Source organism: Misgurnus anguillicaudatus, chromosome 5 (assembly GCF_027580225.2).
Source record: "Misgurnus anguillicaudatus chromosome 5, ASM2758022v2, whole genome shotgun sequence".
NCBI lineage: Eukaryota > Metazoa > Chordata > Actinopteri > Cypriniformes > Cobitidae > Misgurnus > Misgurnus anguillicaudatus.
Genome location: NC_073341.2, coordinates 16,729,851 through 16,754,314, shown reverse-complemented (window position 1 = coordinate 16,754,314; position 24,464 = coordinate 16,729,851). Strand labels below are relative to the sequence as shown.

Genomic DNA, 24,464 nt, shown 5'->3' with positions numbered 1-24,464 from the left:
CATGATAGAGGCCTTTGGTGTATGGTGATAATTCACTTAGTATCTATCAAAACATAAAATTAGTTCTACATATGAACAAATCCTCTCAGTATAGCAAACATTGGAGACAATGTAAATAAAAGATTTTTGTGCAGTTTTGACTGTTTAATTTATTAAAATTACACTCAGACATCCCACCCTACAAAAACTGATTGGGAAGGAAGCTCACCAACAAGCCCCCGCAAAAAAAAACATACATTTAAAATAATTAAATCATCAATATAAATTATATATTGTGTTATATTGTTTATTAGCCTACTTTAATATGGTTGCTCTTTTAACAGCTATAAAATATATGTACAATTATGAAGGACACCTTAAACTCCTTTGACCCTATATTTATAAAAAACTACACATATTTAAAATAAGAAAAAAAGGAACAAATAAAGATAGGATCAAATGTTTTTGTTTTGTTTAAAAGCAGAGGGTTTACACACAGATACACTTTTATGTACTTGAAAAATAAAGTAAATATTGTATTATTTTCCAGTGGTTTTTTTGGACACTCTGTCATTTACTGTACATTGTAAATAAACTACTGTACAGTGGTTTACTGAGCTGAAGAGAGAGGTTGATTGTAAGCCTGCCCACAGTGAAAACTGATTGGTCTAGATATCAGAATACGGTGAATATGGTCTCTTTCTCACTTTTGCTAATTATGTTAGATCGCTTTAGACTTGCAGGAAAATTTTAACCTGAGCCTGAACCTAACTAATTTTTGCAATGTTTTGTCATCATATTACAAATAACATTTTAAATGCACTAATATAAGCTTTGGGTAAAAAATGCAAGGCTTCTGTTACATTGATGCAGCCGTCTTTACTTAGAAGTTATCCTGCAGTCCTTTGGGACTTCATAAACTATTAGGCTACATGTCTTGCTTTTAGCGTCACCATGGTTTGTGAAGTAAGACAGTCTGAAAACATAGGCATAAACCTTTCAGGATCCCTGTTTAAAACAGGGCATGAAATGACAATTACATATGGGGGTCCATGTCGGGAGCTTGTATGGGACTGATTGTGTTTGCCCATTTTGGTCTAATATGATTTGACAGAAAGGGTCCCATAAGTGTTTCCTTATTTAGAATCCATATACTCATGACCTATGTGGGTCCCACTTTGGGCCCATATAAGGAGTCTTTATAGGAATTATTGTGTTTGCCCATGTTGTACCCATATGGTTTGGCCGAAAGGGTCCCAAATGCGTTTCCTTATTCAAAAGACATATACAGGTGACCTATGTGGGTCCCACTTTCGGCCCATATAAGGAGCCTATATGGGAATTATTGTGTTTGCCCATGTTGTACCCATATGGTTTAGCCAAAAGGGCCCCATATGTGTTTCCTTATTCAAAAGACATATACAGGTGACCTATGTGGGACCCACTTTCGGCCCATATAAGGAGCCTATATGGGAATATTTGTGTTTGCCCATGTTGTACCCATATGGTTTGGCCAATAGGGTTCCATATGTGTTTCCTTATTCAAAAGACATATACAGGTGACCTATGTGGGTCCCACTTTCGGCCCATGTAAGGAGCCTATTTGGGAATATTTGTGTTTGTCCATGTTGTAACCATATGGTTTGGCCAATAGGGTTCCATATGTGTTTCCTTATTCAAAACACATATACAGGTGACCTATGTGGTAGAGATGCGCAGATGGGCTTTTATTTCATCCGCAACCGCATCACAAAACTCATCATCCGTCCGCCATCCATCCGCACCAACGTTTCTGACCAGTTTTCAAAACCGCACCCGCCCGCCATCCGCTGACTGGGCGATGCAAGGCGCTGCTGATGACAGCCGCTGCTGATGACAGCCGCGAGACTAGAAAGCCCTAGAATATAAGCAGTGAACTCAGGCTATGTTTACATTAATGCGTTTATCCTTTAAAATGCGTTACTTTTGCTACGTTTACGCCTTTCATCTACATCACCGTTTTCGACCCTCATAAACGGATTCGTTCGTCAACGCTGCAGACCCTGTTTTAGTTTAAGAAATCAGACGTTGCGCTGAGTGTAAATGTAGATGGAGTCTTATGTAAACAAACAGCTGGTGTTAACGTGACAGCGCATCATTTTCAAAGTAAAAATTATTTTATTCAGGTAAATGGAGGTTTGCAACGGAGGTTTTGACAAAAATAGTAAACATCTACTAACCAGCTATTATAAATGCTATATCGGATTGTTTTAACATGTATCATAATGTCTATTTTATATTTATGTTTGAGTATTGTTTGGTTTGAATATTGTTGTAATGTGTTTATGTTTTGTTTAATTTTAGTTAGCTTATTACGAAAGATAGACTGTAATTTTAAACGCCATATAGGGCGTTGTAAAGGCCAATATGAAGGGAGAATTGTAATGGGTCAGACATTATTTTCGAGTTTAATTTAAGTTTTGTTTTCTACTTTAAAATGAATTTCGTTTCAGATAATTTGTCTCTTAATTTTAATCGATGTTTTGATGATAAGTTTTGTGAATATAAATTAATAAAAACAATAAACTCAACGTCATTAATATTTAATGCTCGTTTAGCTAGCGAAGGACGTGCACGGACCTCGCACACATTTAAAAATTAATGCAATAAGCATTTCTGTAGGCTAAAGCTATACTTCACCTCTTACTATGTTTGATTGAAGTTTGCATTTGCTGAAATTTATTTTTGCTTCAAGTTCGTTTAGTACTGTTCACTTGAATGCTTTCTTTTTAAATCATAAAGACCAGTTTCCAATCGGCGCACATGACATGGGACAAAAATAAATAAATAGCCTAAATTAAACGCACAAATTACATAGTCTGCACTAGTGTCATCCTCCTGATTTACCACTTTGTAAAACTTATTCCAGGCAACCCTTTTCTGACCTTTTATTTCCTTTGTTTTTAATTCTCATTTTTTTGAGTTTGCCACGTACCTCCTTCGCCGGCGTTGATAAGAGCTGTGTCAAAATGCGTCCTCATTTCTCTGCGCTGTTAATGATAGAACGAATGGATCCTTAACATGCCGAGGCTATCCCAAACAATTAAAACCTTTATTAAATAAAAGTGTATTTAGAAAACTTTTTCTTGTCACTGTTTTAGTATTATAAGTTATGTTTTGTGTTAATATTATTCGGTTTATGTTGCGTATATTTCTAAGGTTGATTATTTGATATACTGTTGTTGAATAGTTTAATCTACATCAATGTGTCATATTTTCTAAAATAAATTCATATTTTTCTGATTACATATTTATTTTAATAAGTCAAAAATGTCTCCGCTGTTTATTGCTGACAGGCGCGATGGGCGCTACTGGGGGCGCGTGCAACAGGTGACCCAAATTATGGGTCCTCTGAAGGCTAGACCGTCTCATTTCAGTTCTCTTCACGAACTTCTGAGCCTGCCACCTTGATAGACATAATGCTCACCTTTAAGGTCGTATGCTTTGAAGAACAAAGCTAATAACAAGCAGTCGATCCGCCACCCGCCCGAATTTAATTAAAATATTATTTTTCGTCACGTCATCCGCCCGATCCGCGGTTTATCCGCGGAGTCCGTGGCTGTAACCGCCAACCGCGCATCTCTACTATGTGGGTCCCACTTTCAGCCCATATAAGGAGCCTATATGGGAATAATTGTGTTTGCCCATGTTGTACCCATATGGTTTGGCCAAAAGGGCCCCATATGTGTTTCCTTATTCAAAACACAGACATGTGACCTACGTGGGTCCCACTTTCGGCCCATATAAGGAGCCTATATGGGAATAATTGTGTTTGACCATGTTGGACACATATGGTTTGGCCAAAAGGGTCCCATATGTGTTTCCTTATTCAAAACACATATACAGGTGACCTATGTGGGTCCCACTTTGGACCCATATAAGGAATCTATATGGGGATAATTGTGTTTGCCCATGTTGGACCCATATGGTTTGGTTAAAAGGGTCCCATATGTGCTTCCTTATTCAAAACACATATACAGGTGACCTATGTGGGTCCCACTTTCAGCCCATATAAGGAGCCTGTATGGGAATAATTGTGTTTGCCCATGTTGTAACCATATGGTTTGGCCAAAAGTGTCCCATATGTGTTTCCTTATTCAAAAGACATATACAGGTGACCTATGTGGGTCCCACTTTTAGCCCATATAAGGAGCCTGTATGGGAATAATTGTGTTTGCCCATGTTGTAACCATATGGTTTGGCCAAAAGTGTCCCATATGTGTTTCCTTATTCAAAAGACATATACAGGTGACCTATGTGGGTCCCACTTTTAGCCCATATAAGGAGCCTGTATGGGAATAATTGTGTTTGCCCATGTTGTAACCATATGGTTTGGCCAAAAGTGTCCCATATGTGTTTCCTTATTCAAGAGACATATACAGGTGACCTATGTTGGTCCCACTTTTGGCCCATATAAGGAGCCTATATGGGAATATTTGTGTTTGCCCATGATGTATCCATATGGTTTGTCCAATAGGGTCCCATGTGGGTTTCCTTATTCAAAACACATATACAGGTGACCTATGTGGGTCCCACTTTCAGCCCATATAAAGAGCCTATATGGGAATAATTGTGTTTCCCCATGTTGAACCCATATGGTTTGGCCAAAAGGGTCCCATATGTGTTTCCTTATTCAAAACACATATACAGGTGACCTATGTGGGTCCCACTTTGGACCCATATAAGGAACCTATATGGGAATAATTGTGTTTGACCATGTTGGACACATATGGTTTGGCCAAAAGGGTCCCATATGTGTTTCCTTATTCAAAACACATATACAGGTGACCTATGTGGGTCCCACTTTGGACCCATATAAGGAATCTATATGGAGATAATTGTGTTTGCCCATGTTGTACCCATATGGTTTGGTTAAAAGGGTCCCATATGTGCTTCCTTATTCAAAACACATATACAGGTGACCTATGTGGGTCCCACTTTCAGCCCATATAAGGAGCCTGTATGGGAATAATTGTGTTTGCCCATGTTGTAACCATATGGTTTGGCCAAAAGTGTCCCATATGTGTTTCCTTATTCAAAAGACATATACAGGTGACCTATGTGGGTCCCACTTTTAGCCCATATAAGGAGCCTGTATGGGAATAATTGTGTTTGCCCATGTTGTAACCATATGGTTTGGCCAAAAGTGTCCCATATGTGTTTCCTTATTCAAAAGACATATACAGGTGACCTATGTGGGTCCCACTTTTAGCCCATATAAGGAGCCTGTATGGGGAATAATTGTGTTTGCCCATGTTGTAACCATATGGTTTGGCCAAAAGTGTCCCATATGTGTTTCCTTATTCAAAAGACATATACAGGTGACCTATGTTGGTCACACTTTTGGCCCATATAAGGAGCCTAAATGGGAATATTTGTGTTTGCCCATGATGTATCCATATGGTTTGTCCAATAGGGTCCCATGTGGGTTTCCTTATTCAAAACACATATACAGGTGACCTATGTGGGTCCCACTTTCATCCCATATAAAGAGCCTATATGGGAATAATTGTGTTTGCCCATGTTGAACCCATATGGTTTGGCCAAAAGGGTCCCATATGTGTTTCCTTATTCAAAACACATATGCAGGTGACCTATGTTGGTCCCACTTTGGGCCCATATAAGGAGCCTATATGGGGATAATTGTGTTTGCCCATGTTGTACCCATATGGTTTGGCCAAAAGGGTCCCATATGTGTTTCCTTATTCAAAACACATATACAGGTGACCTATGTGGGTCCCACTTTGGGCCCATATAAGGAGCCTATTTGGGAATAATTGTGTTTGCCCATGTTGTACCCATATGGTTCGGCCAAAAGGGTCCCATATGTGTTTCTTATTCAAATACATATACAGGTGACCTATGTGGGTCCCACTTCGGGCCCATATAAGGAGCCTATATGGGAATAATTGTGTTTGCCCATGTTGTACCCATATGGTTTGGCCAAAAGGGCCCCATATGAGTTTCCTTATTCAAAACACAGACATGTGACCTACGTGGGTCCCACTTTCGGCCCATATAAGGAGCCTATATGGGAATAATTGTGTTTGCCCATGTTGTACCCATATGGTTTGGCCAAAAGGGTCCCATATGTGTTTCCTTATTCAAAACACATATATAGGTGACCTATGTGGGTCCCACTTTGGACCCATATAAGGAACCTATATGGGAATAATTGTGTTTGCCCATGTTGGACCCATATGGTTTGGCCAAAAGGGTCCCATTTGTGTTTCCTTATTCAAATCACATATACTCATAACCTATGTGGGTCCCACTTTGGACCCATATAAGGAACCTATATGGGAATTATTGTGTTAGCCCATTTAAGACCCATATTGGTTGCCCAAGAGGGCCCCATATGTGTTTCCTATTATGAGCCCATGCCCTCATTTCCCATTAACATCCCAACTAGGACCCATATAGGGAACCTATGTTTTTTAACCCATGTGGGGCCTACTACACTAACCCAAGTGAGTCCCATATAAGATGCCCATAATAGGACCATGCCCACTTGGTACCCATGTAGCCCAAGTAAAACCCATGTGGGGCCCACATATACATGTTGGCTGGGTGATCCTACACATTTTATGCTTTTCATGTGTAAACAATCAGGACACAGCTCAGTGCCCATAAAAAATAATGTGACAGATTCTGTACTTTTGTATCATGTTCATCTTTTAATGTTTAGACATTTCTTGACTCCACAGCAAACAGAGGAATACTTATGAAGGGTACTTATACATTATGTGTAAAACTACAACATACACAAACAGTACAGAAAAAAGAATACAAACACAAAATAGACAAGCATTACAAATTAACCCTAGTCTCAATGTTGATGTAGCTTATAGCTGAAATATCAGACTGTAAACTGATAAGAGTTTTGCATTCACTATGTATAAAGTTAGAATCTCCTAAGATGGTCTGAGGACATTGACAGTTTACACTTACATGATACAAACTGATTTTAGACAAACTCATGTTTTCTTATCTCATGTCACGTGTGTTTTGTGAGAATCACTTACATCAGTACAGTACACAGCGAATCAGACGTCAATCATCGATGGATCTTCTGGAGGCTGCGCGCGTTTAACTGTGTTTGACGATGAACAGGTCACGCGTAAATAATGGCGGGTACATGTGTGAAGTTCTGTTTTTAGTTAAAAGACTGGTAAATTCATATCCACGTCACCCAAAACTGTTTATATTCTGCGTGTTTCTACATAGCCTACGAGTAAAGCAGCATCAGATGATTCCATGTTTGCAGCGAACTGAACAATTCATTCAAACTGATTCGCGAACCAATTCAAACGTTTGGCCCATTTGCTTTGTAAAGAATCGATTCAAAAGACTCATTTATTTGCAACATTTTGTAAGGAATCGACTCAAACGAGTCATTAATTCGCGAATGCCTCAGAAACACGAGACAGCAATTTAAAAATAAAATATACATTTCGTAATTAATTAAAATACAGTAACGAAGGAACGCTGCACAATGTAAACGAAGTAAAAGTTAAAAAAATTCCACCTCGGAAGGGCAACTTGAGTCGAGAAGGGCATATGGGCAGTTGCCCGGGCAACCTGAGCAACCCCCCTGTGCACGTCCCTGGGTATAAATAACTGTGACGTTACTTACTTCTAATCCAGCAGTGCGTTCTCCATTGTTCTTCTTAGGTAACGTTAAAGATAAATACTTCTCTTCCTCAATGTCCAGACATAAATGAAGATATTCCTCATGTGTGTGTAAAGTTTATCTCCCAAACATGCAGTAAAGTCTTTAAATCTGATCAAACTTTACGCTTTGCTTGTTATGGTTGAACAGCTCGTGTCTTCATTACCATGTCAACAGCTGTGGGCGTGGCCGAATTAAAGATAATGAAGTCAGCCAGGAAAAACGGTACTCTCTTTACTTCAATGCAGATTACATAAACAGGCAATATTTGTTTTCGATTATATTTAGCTTGTTTAAAAGTAGACATTTTAGTCTTTCTTTGGATATGTGTATCATGCTTGTGTGACGAGTATTCGCGGAGTTTCAATTGATTTTCTTAACGTGTTTTGAGAGACAGCTGGCGGAGACAGAAATGTCTGGATGCACACCCTGTTTATTTTCTTTATTTGACAAAAAAACAAAGATCTGTTGTTATTGTGAATGAACACATATTAAAGAAGACCCTTTACCGTTTCAAATGATGTCAAACACGTAAGTGTATGATTATGAATGATGGAGTATTTGAAATTGATTCTGCCATGATAAAGAAAAAACACGTCAAAACGCGGCGCCGCGTTTTTGGACCCCAGGGGGTTAATTTCCAATCCATTTGTCTACATTGAAAGTAACATTTCAGTAATTCATATAAAGATGTACATGCATGTCAGCAGAACAATACATACAGATTGCACTGTTTGGCTGGGAGGCCGAGGCACAGACTGGTGGCTGGGAGGTCGAGGCACAGACTGGTGGCTGGGAGGTCGAGGCACAGACTGGTGGCTGGGTGGTCGAGGCACAGACTGGTGGCTGGGAGGTCGAGGCACAGACTGGTGGCTGGGAGGTCGAGGCACAGACTGGTGGCTGGGTGGTCGAGGCACAGACTGGTGGCTGGGTGGTCGAGGCACAGACTGGTGGCTGGGAGGTCGAGGCACAGACTGGTGGCTGGGTGGCAGGACAAGCATGTTCCTCCAAAAAGTGCACTAAATGGTCCTTGTTAATTTTGGGAAATGGTTGTCCTTTGTCATCCTTTAAATCTATAGACTTACCGTCTACACTCGTCACAGTGTATGGACCAATGAAGTCTGGGTCCAGTTTGCCTCCCTTCCTCTGCCTGCTCCGTATATTTTTACGCAAAACCCTGTCACCAACCTTAATGTCTAAAGACAATCCCTGTTCCAACTTCCTTTTTTTGGCCTTCTGTTGGGCACAACTAATATTGTCCCGGACTGTTTCGAAGATCCGGTCTTGCCTTTTTATGCATTCAGAGATGCACTCCTCAGCCAGAATGTCCTCCACAGATTCATTGATCTATAAATAAAATGTTGCATAGTTCAGTCTTAAAATTAATAAATATAAAACGTAAAACAAAGCAAAGTTAAAAGCTGACCTCGTATTTGTCAGGTACCTCTGATGGATACCTTGCCTCCCGGCCAAACATCAAGTAATAGGGAGAATACTTGGTGGTCACTTGCTTTTTGGTGCGGAGACCAAACATTGTGGCCTCCAAATAATCAGCCCACTTGTGTGGCTGCTTTCCCACCAGCTTGCTTAAAGACCTTTAAATAAAAGAAGAGTCACAGTAGTATAAAATTTATATGGAAATTCTGAGAAATCTATCTGCGAGCTGTGAATGTGGGAGAAAAGACCGAGGCATTCTTCATTTACCAACTATACACTAGGCAAGTATTTATTTGAACTACATTGTCAAGTATTCAATTATTTATAATCTAACTATTGTTTTTATTATTGTTATTATTATTTAAATGTAAGTTACCTGTGTATTGTGCCATTCAGCCTTTCAACTAGACCATTGGTTTGTGGGTGGTATGGTGCACACAAACTCCTTTTGATTCCCAGCAGCTGACAGACACCCATATTGACCTACATACACATACAAAACACACTCAAATTATACTTTTCAATTTCATAAACAATTTCCAACAAGTAAATGAAGTGTAATCCTACCTTGTTCACAAATTCTTTGCCCTGGTCAGTTAATATCCTTTTGGGGGCGCCAAATTTGTAGAAGAGTTTCACAATGCAGTCTGTGACCTCCTTAGCACTTTTGGTTTTTAGTGGGAAAGCCTCACACCACTTTGTCAGATAGTCCACCATGACACAGATATACTGGAACCAATCTTTTGTTGATGTGAGCTTTCCCACTAAATCTATTCCCACAATCTTCCATGGCTCAACCACCTGTGAAAAAACTGACCTGTTCAATGTGGTTGCTTTAAGCAGAAAATAACACCAGCATGTCATTTACAGAAACTTACCTCAAATTGGTGTATAATCTGCATGTTTTTTTTATGTCAGCCTGGTTTGCTTGGCAGGCTGCACAGTGTTTGACATAAAAAGAGATTCATGTTGTAATGCAATGGATGTCCACATCAAACAGTATTCATTGATTACTTACCCAATTTCTAATGTCCACACTCATCAAAGGCCAATAAAATCGACGGCTGATGGCATCAGTACTTTTTACAATGCCACAGTGGGCCCCGATGGCATTGGTGTGGAATTCTGTGAACACCTCTTGGGCCTCACTGCAGCACAACACTTTGGCTAAACCACCCTCTTCCTTTTTTCTAATGTAGTACAATAAGTCATCTAAAACCAATATGTTGTGTTCATTAAGAAATCTTTAAAGACCTGATAATTCATCGAACCAAACTGTACATGGGTACTTCACCAAATTTGCACCACTCACCTTTGATGACATACTGCTTTGCCTTTCTTATGAGTACTCTTTTTTTTGTTTTTTGATAAACCACCAGGAACCTTTCCAGACTTTTTCAAATCAAAAAGCAACTGGTAAGTTGATCTGTCCATTTTGCCAATTAAACAGAAAAAATTTAAATGGTTTGTTGGGCTTTTATCAGAGGTTGGACCCTTCACTAATTGGTTTGATTTAGCTAATGGTCTAAATGTGTGCAGGGATTGTGACTAATAAACAGATTAGAAACAGTGATTGGCTTTGAAATATGTTTTTTGATCAGAGGTTGGATGTGTAATTTAATGGTTTCATTTAGCCAATTAATACAGATGCTAATAATTAACCAATTGTTTAAATGTGTGCAGGAATGTGGGTAATGAACATATTATAAACAGTCATTTGCTTAGAAATTTGTGTTTATACATGGTTTATGAACAACATTTCTTTGGATGTGCCACTATAATTGTGTATTTCTGTTCTTAATGAATTGAGGACCTTAACACTCCAAACTTTTGCCAGCAGATGTTTAAGTTTGAAACATCTGTGTTTTACATTTGGATAAATAGCTGTTGAAATATGCATGTGTAATGTGTTTTTTGTTCTGGGAGTCATTTTTGATTGTGATGAATGGCACTTTTGAAATTAGTTTAAGCTTTATTTGGTAATATGCATATCTGTAATGTATTTAAGCAATAAATACACTAAGTTCATGTGTTTGTTTTAAGGACTGACAAGCTATTTTCTTTGGCCTATGAATTGCAAACCTCCTTATTATTATTCCTTATTTCAGACTAATGGGTCCATATCAGAAGAAAAACAAATTACAATATACAAGAAATAATTATTTATAAACAACATACGAAATGTAAAAAACATACAAGCTTTCACTCCAGTGCTTCCAAAGACAGGAATTAAACCTTGTATAACTTAATGTTATATCATTTAAGACCATTATGATACTATTTTTTGAATCACTCAGCTGACACATGAAATTATACTTGTAGTTCCTTAAAACAGCATACAAGGTGGGTACATTATTAGTTACAAACATTTGGTTTGCACTAGTCCACCTTGGGAGCGGCACCTGGAGCTTTTTCATTTTAGTTTTAGTATATTTACACCACAAATGGGTTTTATCCTTGTATAGCTGGTTTTCCTTTTTGGTCTGTCTCATCCTATTTTCATAGCACACAGCTCTATACTTTGAAAAAAAATATTTCAGCTGTTTAGAACAACATGGGTCTTGCATTTAGATAAGCTTTTCAAATATGTGTCTAAAACTTTTCCTTTCATTAACATGTTTAATTCACCAGGGAAACATGAGTACACAGACTATGTCATGAAAATCTGTCCTTCATACGTGATTTTATGTTTTTGACCATGATAAGATGCTATTGCAAATCTGAATGCATTACAATAACTGTAACGGCTTATTTGTGACAGGCCCTTTAAAGTGAAACAGCGTTTAAAAACTGACAATAAGCAACACAACAACAGAGAACATTTCAAAGTGTTTATTTGATCATTCAGTTAGCTTTACTGCAGATCATTATTGTGAAAGTTATGATGCATTAAAATACACTACAGCTTAGGAGAACTTCAAAAGACAGGACAAAGACAAACGAGGAACAAGAGAAATGTGCTCGATCTGTGCACTTATCACACGCGTAAGTTAAACAGCATAAACAATGTTTTGTAGCCATGACAAAGCATTTTGATAAAATTATTTGCCCAAAGCGCGCATTAGCCTAAATTGTAAAAAAAACACATTTGTACATCTAAATGGAACATATGACAATTCGGCTTCATTACCTTAGAGAACTAATCCGTCAAACAAGAGTTGAAACAAATATAATGACCATTCCATGCGATCGCTCGCAGTACAAAATCCGCGCCCATCTCGTGAAGCAACCTCATGAATATGCATGTATGCTCCGCCAATTGGGACAGTTTTTCACGGGGACAGAATTTCACACAACACCGGTAAGCGTGACTAGGGAGTGGCCTCGTAGAGCAGCGAAGCAATGCATTCTGGGACTTGGTGTTTTTCATCCACATGAGCAAAAAACCACATTTTCTGACTTTTCTTGGCCTAGAAGGCACCAATTTCTAAAATAACTCCACAGTTCTACTACATAGGTGACACAATTTAATAATATATTCAAATTTCAATTGGATGAAGAATTCCTTTAAAAATGACAGTAACATTCCTAATACAACATATTTGTACTGTACATAGTCATGATTTATGTCTATAAATGTGCAAAGCTCATAAGTTAGCAATGCAATTTTCATTGTATGTTTCACATTGCTAAAATTGAACTGATATTACATTTTAAAGTTCATATATCTTCATAAGTTCATGGTTAGATTAGTATAGTACAGTAGATTATGCATATTTAAAATGAATCATGTTCGTGCTATTTACCTGCGTTGTCAAGTACATCATCATAATAATCATCATTATGTTTGCAGAATCTATCCAGATAACCTCTCTCTTGCTCCAAAATATTAATATTTTTATTCAGTATTTCTGCATTTTTTACTCCAAACTCAGCGTACCCTACATACTTTATCACAGTACTGTAAAACTGCATGAACACATCTTTGTTGAAGATATAGCTATCAATGCATACCATGTCACTGAGGTCCTGCATGCTGTAGTGGCATACTAACCGACTGTTATCCCAGCTAACAATTTTACGTTATAAAAACGTTCCCGTAACGTCTTACGAAAGTTTGGAAAACGTTTATTACAACGTTAAAAGCGTCCAGTTTTTTAAAAGCGTCCAGTGGTATTAACGTTAATGTTTAGTTATAAGAACATTATTCAAAACGTTTTTAGAAAGGATCAGTCTGTGGTTATATTAATGTTCTAATAACGTTTTTAAAAACGTTATTGAAACGTTAAATTCACCATTATATTCATGTTCTCAGAACGTTTTTCTAACATTCGTAACAGGTTATAAAAACATTGCTTAAACGTTCTTAGACAGTAAAAGCTTCCAGTTTTTTAGACGTAGTATTAACGTTATTGTTTGGTTACAAGAGCGTTTTTAAAAACGTTTCTAGAATGGTTTGATTTGTTGTTATATTAATATTCCAAGAACACGTTTCAAAACGTTATTCAAACATTACATTCACCATGATATTAATGTTCTAAGGACGTTTTTAAATTGTTCTTGAAACGTTCCATGTGCCATTATATTAATGTTTTAAGAACGTTTTTCTAACGTTTGTAACTGGTTACAAAAACATTAGATTTAAACGTTCTTGGAATGTTAAAAGCGTCCAGTTTTTTAGACATAGTATTAACGTTATTGTTTGGTTACAAGAACGTTTTTAAAAACGTTTCTAGAATGGTTTGGTTTGTGGTTATATTAATGTTCTAGGAACAAGTTTTAAAACGTTATTAAAACATTCCATTCACCATGATATTAATGTTCTAAGAATGTTTTTAAAACCGTTTTTGAAAGCTTCCATTTGCCATTATATTAATGTTCTATGAACGTTTTTTCTAACGTTTGTAACTGGTTACAAAAACATTAAGTTTAAACGTTTTTGGAACGTTAAAAGCGTCCAGATTTTAGACGTAGTATTAACGTTATTGTTTGGTTACAAGAACGTTTTTAAAAACGTTTTTAGAATGGTTCGGTTTGTTGTTATATTAATGTTCTAGGAACAAGTTTCAAAACGTTATTAAAACATTCCACTCACCATGATATTAATGTTCTAAGGACGTTTTTAAAACTATTTTTGAAACGTTCCATTTGCCATTATATCAATGTTCTAAGAATGTTTTTAAAAACGTTATTAAAACATTCCATTCGCCATTATATTAATGTTCTCAAAACTTTTTTCTAACGTTTGTAACAGGTTATAAAAACATGATGTTTTAAACGTTCTTTGAATGTTAAAAGCGTCCAGTTTTTTAGACGTAGTATTAACGTTATTGTTTGGTTATAAGAACGTTATTTAAAACGTTTTTAGAAAGGTTCAGTCTGTTGTTATAATATTGTTTTTAAGAACATTTTAAAAACGTTATTAAAACGTTCCATTCACCATTATATTAATATTCTCAGAACGTTTTTCTAACGTTCGTAACAGGTTATAAAAACATTATGTTCTAAACGTTCTTAGAACATTAAAAACTACGTTTTAAACATTTTTATAAACTTTATTGTTTGGTTATGATAACGTTATTAGAAAGTTTTTAGAACGTTCCAGTCTTGTTATAAAAATGTTCAAATAACTTTAAAACATTATTAGAATGTTTCATCCCCATTATATTAACGTTTTCCTAACGTTTGCATTAAATTATATTAACTTTGCTGAAGGTTTTTTGGTTATAAGAACATTATTCAAAACATTTTTAGAGGAACATTCAAGAAGACAACAGAGGCAGAGAGTAAAATCAAACAGTTTATTAAAAGTTGTGGTAAATTGTAATGGTAAAAAATGAAAGTCCAGGTGAAGAGCAGGCACAAACACACCACCCAGTCATAGGTGTATTCCAGAGTATCCAAATATCCAACACAGATGACGACAAGGACTGGAAGCCTCTGGTAGATAGAGTCAGATTAGTCCATGCAGCATACAAACATAGCTAGCACTGGACAGTGTGTTTGTGTGTGAGAGTCTTAAATGGTGCAGAGATGATAAGGTGTGCCAGGTGATCGTGATTAGTAATTGGGTGATTGTGATCTGGTGAAGTGAGTGAGGGAAAAACCTGGCAAATCCGTTACATCACTCATATAAACCATGTTTTTTATATATATATATTTAAAAAAATAATATTCCTTTCACTTAAATATTCTCAAAGTTTTGTATGTGAATGTTATTGCAATTATATTTGTATCTAAAAATGCAATATAGAAATTATAAAATGGAAAGCTAAAATATTATTCAGTAGCCTTCCCACCCCACAGTTGAGTCAAGACTGGAACATTGAAATAATCAATTAGTTTAAAATACAATGTGACTGAATCACAAAAACCAGTCATAAGTACTAGGGATGTCCCGTTCCGATCACGTGATCGGAAATCGGCCCCGATCACGTGGTTTCAGACTCGATCGGAATCGGACGTTACCTCCCGATCAGGACTCGGAAACATATGCAGAGTTTAAAATCCATTAAGGTCTCGATCTGCTCCGCACCAGTGTACGCGCTGCGCTGGTGCGTGTGAACTGATGAGAAGAGAATAGGCTTGTTCGACTTCATGCAGCGCCACAAGAACCGGCAGCCGGATGACGTCAAAGTTCCGCGAGAGCGATTTAAAAGCAAACCCTCCGTATGATTTCGCGGATCACTCTCGCGGCAGTTTGACGTCACCCGGCTGTCGATTGTTGCGGCGCCGCATGAAGTCGAACAAGCCTATTGACGTGCTTTCATTCATAGGCTTCACTCTCGTGACAGAAACAGCAATGTGTGCGGCATGACATAAGGAACATCCTGTTCTTTATTTTTTTTATGTATTATAGAAGTATCGGATCGGGACTCGGTATCGGCAGATACTCAAAATCAAATGACTCGGACTCGGATTTTTATTTATGCAAAAAAAGCATTAGGATATTAATCCAGGACTAGGCATTTTTATTTTTCTCATCCTTAAATTTACTTACATTTCTTTAAATCTAGGGCTGGGCCAATACAACTTTTTCATGTCTGATACCGATGTCGATACCATAACCTTGAGTATTTGTTGATACCCATCCATTACTATCTCTATCACCCTTTTAATCAATTAGGCTTCAAATAACACATTTGTTAGCCCTACAGAAAGCCTAAGGCTTAAACAGCTACAGAAGAAATGTTTTACTGCGCAACAAATGACTCAATGAAACATTGTGCAATACTGCTGCTTAATTTTTATTTAAGTTTCAAAAAGTAGCAACCTTTTTTAATTAGTCAGCACAAAAAACATTGTGTATGTAATGTTAGAAAAGCACGCAAGAAAAACGTTCTGAGAACATGAATATAATGGCAAATGGAACGTTTTAATAATGTTTCTAAAATGTTTCTAGAACATTAATATAACAACAGACTAAACCTTTCTAAAACGTTTTGAATAACGTTCTTATAACTAAACATTAACGTTAATACCACGTCTAAAAAACTGGACTCTTTTAACGTTCCAAGAACGTTTAAACCTAATGTTTTTGTAACCATTTACAAACGTTAGAAAAACGTTCTTAAAATGTTAATATAATGGCAAATAGAAGGTTTCAAGAACAGTTTTAAAAACGTCCTTAGAACATTAATATCATGGTGAATGGAATGTTTTAATAACGTTTTTAAACTTGTTCCTAGAACATTAATATAACCGTAAACTGAACCATTCTAGAAACGTTTTTAAAAACGTTCTTGTAACCAAACAATAACGTTAATACTATGTCTAAAAAACTGGACGCTTTTAACGTTTTAAGAACGTTTAAACCTAATGTTTTTGTAACCTGTTACAAACGTTAGAAAAAAGTTCTGAGAACATGAATATAATGGTGAATGGAACGTTTCAAGAACAGTTTTAAAAACGTCCTTAAAACATTAATATTATGGTGAATGGAATGTTTGAATAACGTTTTGAAACACGTTCTTAGAACATTAATATAACAGTAAACTGAACCATTTTAGAAAAGTTTTTAAAAACGTTCTTGTAACCAAACAATAACGTTAATACTACGTCTAAAAAACTGGACGCTTTTAACGTTTTAAGAACGTTGAAACCTAATGTTTTTGTAACGAGTTACAAACGTTAAGAAAAAAGTTCTGAGAACATGAATATAATGGTGAATGGAACGTTTTAATAACGTTTTTAAAAACGTTATTAGAACATTAATATAACAACAGACTAAACCTTTCTAAAACGTTTTGAATAACGTTCTTATAACTAAACATTAACGTTAATACCACGTCTAAAAAATAAGAACATTAAAAAATAAACGTTGTCCAAACTTTCGTAAGACGTTATGGGAAGGTTTTTATTATAACATAAAATTGTTGGCTGGGTTGATATCAGATTGGATTGTACTCCCTTCTACAATATTCGATCTGGCCATTTTTGCCAATATCGGACTAATATCTAATATCGATACGGCATATTGGATTGAAATTTTTATGCTAACATTTTTAGAATGTTCCACTATGCAATGGTAATGTTGTAATGCTAACATTTTCAATGTTAATGTTTTTAGAACGTTCTGCTTACAATACAATCATAACGTTTTCAATGCTACCATTTCAAGAAAGTTACATTGCATACACAATGGTAACGTTTTCAATGCTACAGTTTTTAAAACTTTACATTACAACAGTAACGTTTTCAATGCTAGGGTATGAAGAACGTTCTGCTAACAATGCAATTATAATGTTTTTAATGTTACTGTTTTAAGAACGTTGCATTACATACACAATGGTAACGTTTTCAATGATACAGTTTTTAAAACTTTACATTACATACACAACAGTAACGCTTTTAATGCTAGGGTATGAAAAACGTTCTGGTAACAATGCAATTATAATGTTTTTAATGTTACTGTTTTAAGAACGTTGCATTACATACACAATGGTAACGTTTTCAATGCCACAGTTTTAAAAACTTTACATTACATACACAACAGTAACGTTTTCAATGCTAGGGTATGAAGAACGTTGTGCTAACAATGCAATTATAATGTTTTTAATGTTACTGTTTTAAGAATGTTACATTATATACACAATGGTAAAGTTTTTAATGCTACAGTTTTAAGAATGTTACATTACATACACAATAGTAACGTTTTCAAGGCTAGGGTGTGTAGAACTTTCTGCTAAAAATGCAATTATAACGTTTATAATGTTACTGTTTTAAGAATGTTACATTACATACATAATGGTAAAGTTTTCAATGCTAGGGTGTGTAGAACGTTCTGCTAACAATGCAGTTATAACGTTTTTAATGTTACTGTTTTAAGAACGTTACATTACATACACAATGGTAACGTTTTCAATGCTACAGTTTTAAAAACTTTACATTACATACACAACAGTAACGTTTTCAATGCTAGGGTATGAAGAATGTTCTGCTAACAATGCATATATAACGTTTTTAATGTTACTGTTTTAGGAACGTTACATTACATACACAATGGTAACGTTTTCAATGGTACAGTTTTAAAAACTTTACATTACATACACAACAGTTATGTTTTCAATGCTAGGGTATGAATAACGTTGTGCTAACAATGCAATTATAATGTTTTTAATGTTACTGTTTTAAGAATGTTACATCACATACACAATGGTAACGTTTTCAATGCTACAGTTTTAAGAATGTTACATTACATACACAATAGTAACGTTTTCAAGGCTAGGGTGTGTAGAACTTTCTGCTAAAAATGCAATTATAACTTTTATAATGTTACTGTTTTGAGAATGTTACATTACATACACAATGGTTAAGTTTTCAATGCTAGGGTGTGTAGAACGTTCTGCTAACAATGCAGTTATAACGTTTTTAATGTTACTGTTTTAAGAACGTTACATTAAATACACAATGGTAACGTTTGCAATGCTACAGTTTTAAGAATGTTACATTACATACACAATGGTAACATTTTCAATGCTACAGTTTTAAGAATGTTACATTACATACATAATGGTAACATTTTCAATGATAGGGTGTCTAGAACGTTCTGCTAACAATGCAGTTATAACGTTTTTAATGTTACTGTTTTAAGAACGTTACATTAAATACACAATGGTAACGTTTGCAATGCTACAGTTTTAAGAATGTTACATTACATACACAATCGTAACGTTTTCAAGGCTAGGGTGTGTAGAACGTTCTACTAACAATGCAATTATAACGTTTTTAATGTAACTGTTTTAAGAACGTTACATTACATACACAATGGTAACGTTTTCCATGCTACAGTTTTAAGAACGTTACATTACATACACAACATTAACGTTTTCAAGGCTAGGGTGTAGGGGTGTCCTCGACTAAGGATTTACATATTCGAATCAGAATTGTCTAATCTTTCCATAGTCGACCGATAGTCGAATCATCTATGTGTGTGCATGGGTTGGGAGGGGGCCGGGTACAAATTGGTAACTTTTATTTTCTTTCACAAGCAGCACACAGATACTTTCTGATAAAGTGACCAAAACTGTCTTTCAAGTGATGAACGAAGACAAAACTGACGGTGCATTTATATATATATATTTTTAAGATAAAATGTAAGGCAACAATTGTTTAATTATTCCTTATAACATTTTAAAGCCACGATCTACAGAACATCACACACACACACACACAAAAAAAACATTTTTATAACTAAACCTAAAAAAAACCCAAAGGTGATCCTTCCTTGGAAACCCCGGCTACAATTCAGTGTTTTTATTTAATTTGGAGATTTAGCGCGTCAAAGCAGTCATGACAAAAAAACGACAAATGAGAAATGACAAATAATTTGTGATTGTTACTGTAAATGATGAAAACTAAGCTTTATATACAATTCATTAAATGTTAATTTATAACAAGAAAAACACTTAAATTAATGATTTTATAAACACTATGTGTTATTATTTAGCACAGAAATACCTGCTTGCTTGCTTTGACTTTGATCATCTCTGTATTCACTTTAGATACAGAAACACCTGATGATTCTTATATTATTTATTTCAGGAATCTCTTTTCTATCATTTGAAAGTGAACCCTTACCATAATATTAAATCACAAGAAAGACAGTCGTGTCAGGCATAAATATAAGTTCGGTGCAGATATTTTCCGTTTCATCACCGAAATTTAAAGAAACGTTTGAAATACATTTTAAAACTTATACCCGTCGAAAAACATCCGTTTTTTAATGTTTAGTTTGATGAACTCCTAAATATGAGACGAAGAGCACCTAGCCCGTTCGGCTAAATTGCATGCGCAAGCATGGCCAGCACGCAATAGCGCAACATCGATACAACGAAAAACAATCCAAAATTTACAGACTTAAATTAGATCAGAATAAGGTCAGAAGTAACAAAGTGCAGAACAAATGTGCATAATGCCTCAAGTGCACGGAAACGAAACACAAGCCAAATAGATACATCAGATAACCCAGAGTGATTTATAAATAAAATAAAATAAATAAAATAAAATTAAATAAAATAAAGAAATGATTAAAAGAACGAAAGTATTGCCAAAATTGCCTGCTTTGTCTTTTAAATGTAGAAACAAAGAGGCAATGGTTTATTAACCTAGAAACCTCTTATGGATGTGTAGCCCTGTCAAAGCGGCTGTTGGATTTATTAACAAATTGTAAAAATATTTATTGAAAGCTGCTACTCCACATATTATTTGCAGAATTATAATAATATGCTGTATATTAATATATTGGGAGAAATCTGTTATGTGAAGTCAGATAATGTGTGCACCCATATACGGCCAAAATTGAATGATCCTTATTTCATAACACATCTGCGACGATTCGACTGTGAGATTGGTAGTAGAATCAGGCTTCTCCTATCGATGCATCCAATCTTCGACTATTCTGGGTCACCCCTACTAGGGTGTGTAGAACGTTCTGCTAACAATGCAATTATAACGTTTTTAATGTTACTGTTTTAAGAACGTTACATTACATACACAATGGTAACGTTTTCAATGCTACAGTTTTAAGAATGTTACATTACATACACAATAGTAACGTTTTCAAGGCTAGGGTGTGTAGAACGTTCTGCTAACAATGCAATTATAAAGTTTTAAATGTAACTGTTTTAAGAACGTTACATTACATACACAATGGTAACGTTTTCAATGCTACAGTTTTAAGAATGTTACATTACATACAGAACAGTAACGTTTTCAATGCTAGGGTATGAAGAACGTTCTGCTAACAATGCAATTATAACGTTTTTAATGTTACTGTTTTAAGAATGTTACATTACATACACAATGGTAACGTTTTAATGTAGGGTGTGTAGAACGTTCTGCTAACAATGCAATTGTAACGTTTTCAATGTTACCGTTTTAAGAACGTTACATTACATACACAACAGTAACGTTTTCAATACTAAGGTGTGTAGAACATTCCACTAACAATGCAATAATAACATTTCTAATGCTAACGTTTTAAGGACGTTTATTAATTGCAGATAACGTTAGGGAAACGGTCTACTAATGTTATTGCAAGAACGTTTTTGGATAACTTTAGGAGAACCTTTAGAGAACGTTAGCCAAAGTTACGGGAACGTTTCCTGTTAGCTGGGATCCATCAGCTGAAAAGTAATATGAGCAACATCATATTTACTTGATAGTTAACAAAATTTTAATGAATCTAAAACCAGTACATGTTTCCATTTCCTTCAATCACTACTGTGCTGAGATAATAATGTATGCATTTAATTTAATATTGTATTACATGTACAATATTAAACTACAGCACAACTAGGCTTTCCCAGTAAATGTTATAGCTATCTGATTGTAGTTCTGAAATCTTTTACATATATTTATTTTAGTAATTGTATATTACATCCCCTTAGCATATCTTGTTGAATTTACATGATCCAGAGTTAGTAAATTCACACAGAAACAGTGTGAGATAACAAATTAATAGATTTTGCAGTGGGATAACTGAAAATATACTCATCTAAGAACTCTTTTTACCGAGCAAGTATCCATAAACTGACAAATCAACCACTGTGGTCAAAAGTGTCAAGTATTGCTAGGCAAGACTTTCTTACAAGCTGGTAAAGTTGTATACTCTATGTTATATACACTGTGCATTTTCACGTTTAAAGGGATAGTTTATCAAAAAATAAAAATTCTATTATCATTTACTCACTCTCAAGTTTGATTTTTTGATAAATTATGGTAAGCACACAGTTGATGGTACCCATTGACTTCCATAGTAGGAAAAACAAATTCTATGGAGGTCAATGGGTGCTATCAATTGTGTGCTTACAATCATTTATGGAAATATCTTCTTTTGTTTTTAACAGAATAAGGAAAGACAGGTTTAGAACAACAGAGTAAATCCTAACAACATTTAAATGTTTGTGTGAACTATGCCTTTACCTATTTGAGACATCCTGCATTGTGAGAAAACAGATCAACAGATTAACTGCAAACCCCATTTCCAGAAAAAAAATGCTTATATGTTTTTACACGCGAAAAGTGTAAATAAATTTGGAATGCAATAACCTCAAAAACTCATTTACTATAGAACATCAAACACATCAAATGTTTCAACTAAGGAAATGTACCATTTAAGAGAAAGGTTAATTCAATTTTGATGACAACAACACATATCAAAAAAATTGGGACAGGGGCAACAAAAGGGTGAAACGTGTTACTAAAAAAACAACTTGACCCTTTTGGACACATAGTATTTCTCTCCACAATAATAAAAAACAGCAAAAAATTCTGAAGCATCCATTCATTCAATGACTGGCATTAGTCATTCAATACTCTTTATTTATAATATGCATCAGTACACTGTATGAACTCCAAGTTAAAATAATATGTATAGCATACTTGAACATTTTAAGTTAAATTAACTGATGTTACCAGTAAATAAGTTAAGTAAACTCATATTTGTGTAAAAACAGCAAATGTTATATATTATTGTGATTTAAATGTCAACAGGCTGAATTTACTTTAAAATTATGATGCAGGAATGGCCAACATATTTTATTCAGTGTATGCTAGGTTGTTTGAACCCAAATGGATATTTTCTAGGTTAGCCTTATGGGTTTGTAAATATATTTATAAAACGGCCAGTTCTGGTTCTTGATTCTGATTGGTTGAAACGCGTTCTAAGCCGTGATAAAATACACCGGTAACCTCACGGTTCAGACCACATTACAAGTATCACTGCGCCACTGTTGCTGCGTACTGATTTATGAAAATAAACACCACAGTCTTTAATCATATTTTTAATTTGTCTACAATTGCACAATTAATGGCGATATCCAGATGAATGTCAATAAATATTGTTGAGTCATCTCGTCGATAAAGAGAAAACGTTGTCTGAGGATTTTATAACTCAAGTTCATACGTCTGCTTTTATCCACTGGGTGGCGATCTTACCCACCTTAAACACTGACGCATTCACTGAAAACACCGTGTAGTACTGTTCATGTCTCTGAATTTGATCTCTTACTAAAGTTCTTCACAAAAATGGAATTATCTCCGCTTTTAATACAAAAATTTGAGAGGTGATAAGAGAACAAATAAAGGTAGGATGAAATGTTTTTTTGTTTGTATTTGTTTGAAAGCGGATGGTCTGTTCTTTCATTTGATATTTTATGTTTTTCTGCAAGGCATTAAACTAAAACTGGGTGGCAACTTAAAAAAAAAAAAACGTTGACGGGGAAAAAGTTCAGCATGCTTCCAGGCATATTTGATCATCACTTCAACACTTGCATCTAATTTGTACATTAATATAAATGTTAATGTATAAATTAGATGAATGTTGATTTATAAAAATAAACACCACAGTCTTAAATCATATTTTCATTGTGTCTTTGCTGCGTTTGTGTTGGTTGGTTGGGAACTGCGCTCTGTTTCAGTCACACTTGATTCTGAGGAACTACTTTGTTTGGCGGAAGAGCAATATTTGTACTAAAATAATTACAACTTATTTGGGTTTTATTTGATAAAATCCCGCTAACGTTATGCATATGAAGTAACCGTTTTATAAACGCAATAAACCACTCGAAGCGTTGGGTTACCAGTGCATTTTATAACAGCTAAGGGGGTTTTAGGCACTCCGCTCCGCGTCGTAACAACGCCCCTTAGCTGTTATAAAATGCACTGGTAACCCACTGCTTCTCGGGGTTTATTGCTTTATTGTGTCATATTCTACCGGTTAAGCTTCAGAAACTGCAATCATACATTTTCTAATATGTGGGGTCTCTGTGAAGAGTAACCCAACTATTTTTGGGACAAGGTAGGGAAACACCTGGCGGCCATTCCCTCACAGGGCTAACACAGGGACACACACGTACATACTGTCACCTATAGTCCAAATCATCCTGATCTACAT

The 24,464-nt window shown here is 35.5% G+C and overlaps 1 pseudogene; it reads right to left on the bottom strand.

Moving 5' to 3' along the window:
• LOC129414931 (H-2 class II histocompatibility antigen, I-E beta chain-like) overlaps window positions 1-16,162 on the bottom strand; it is a 131,728-nt pseudogene extending 115,566 nt beyond the window's left edge.
• Between the last annotated feature and the right edge of the window lie 8,302 nt (window positions 16,163-24,464).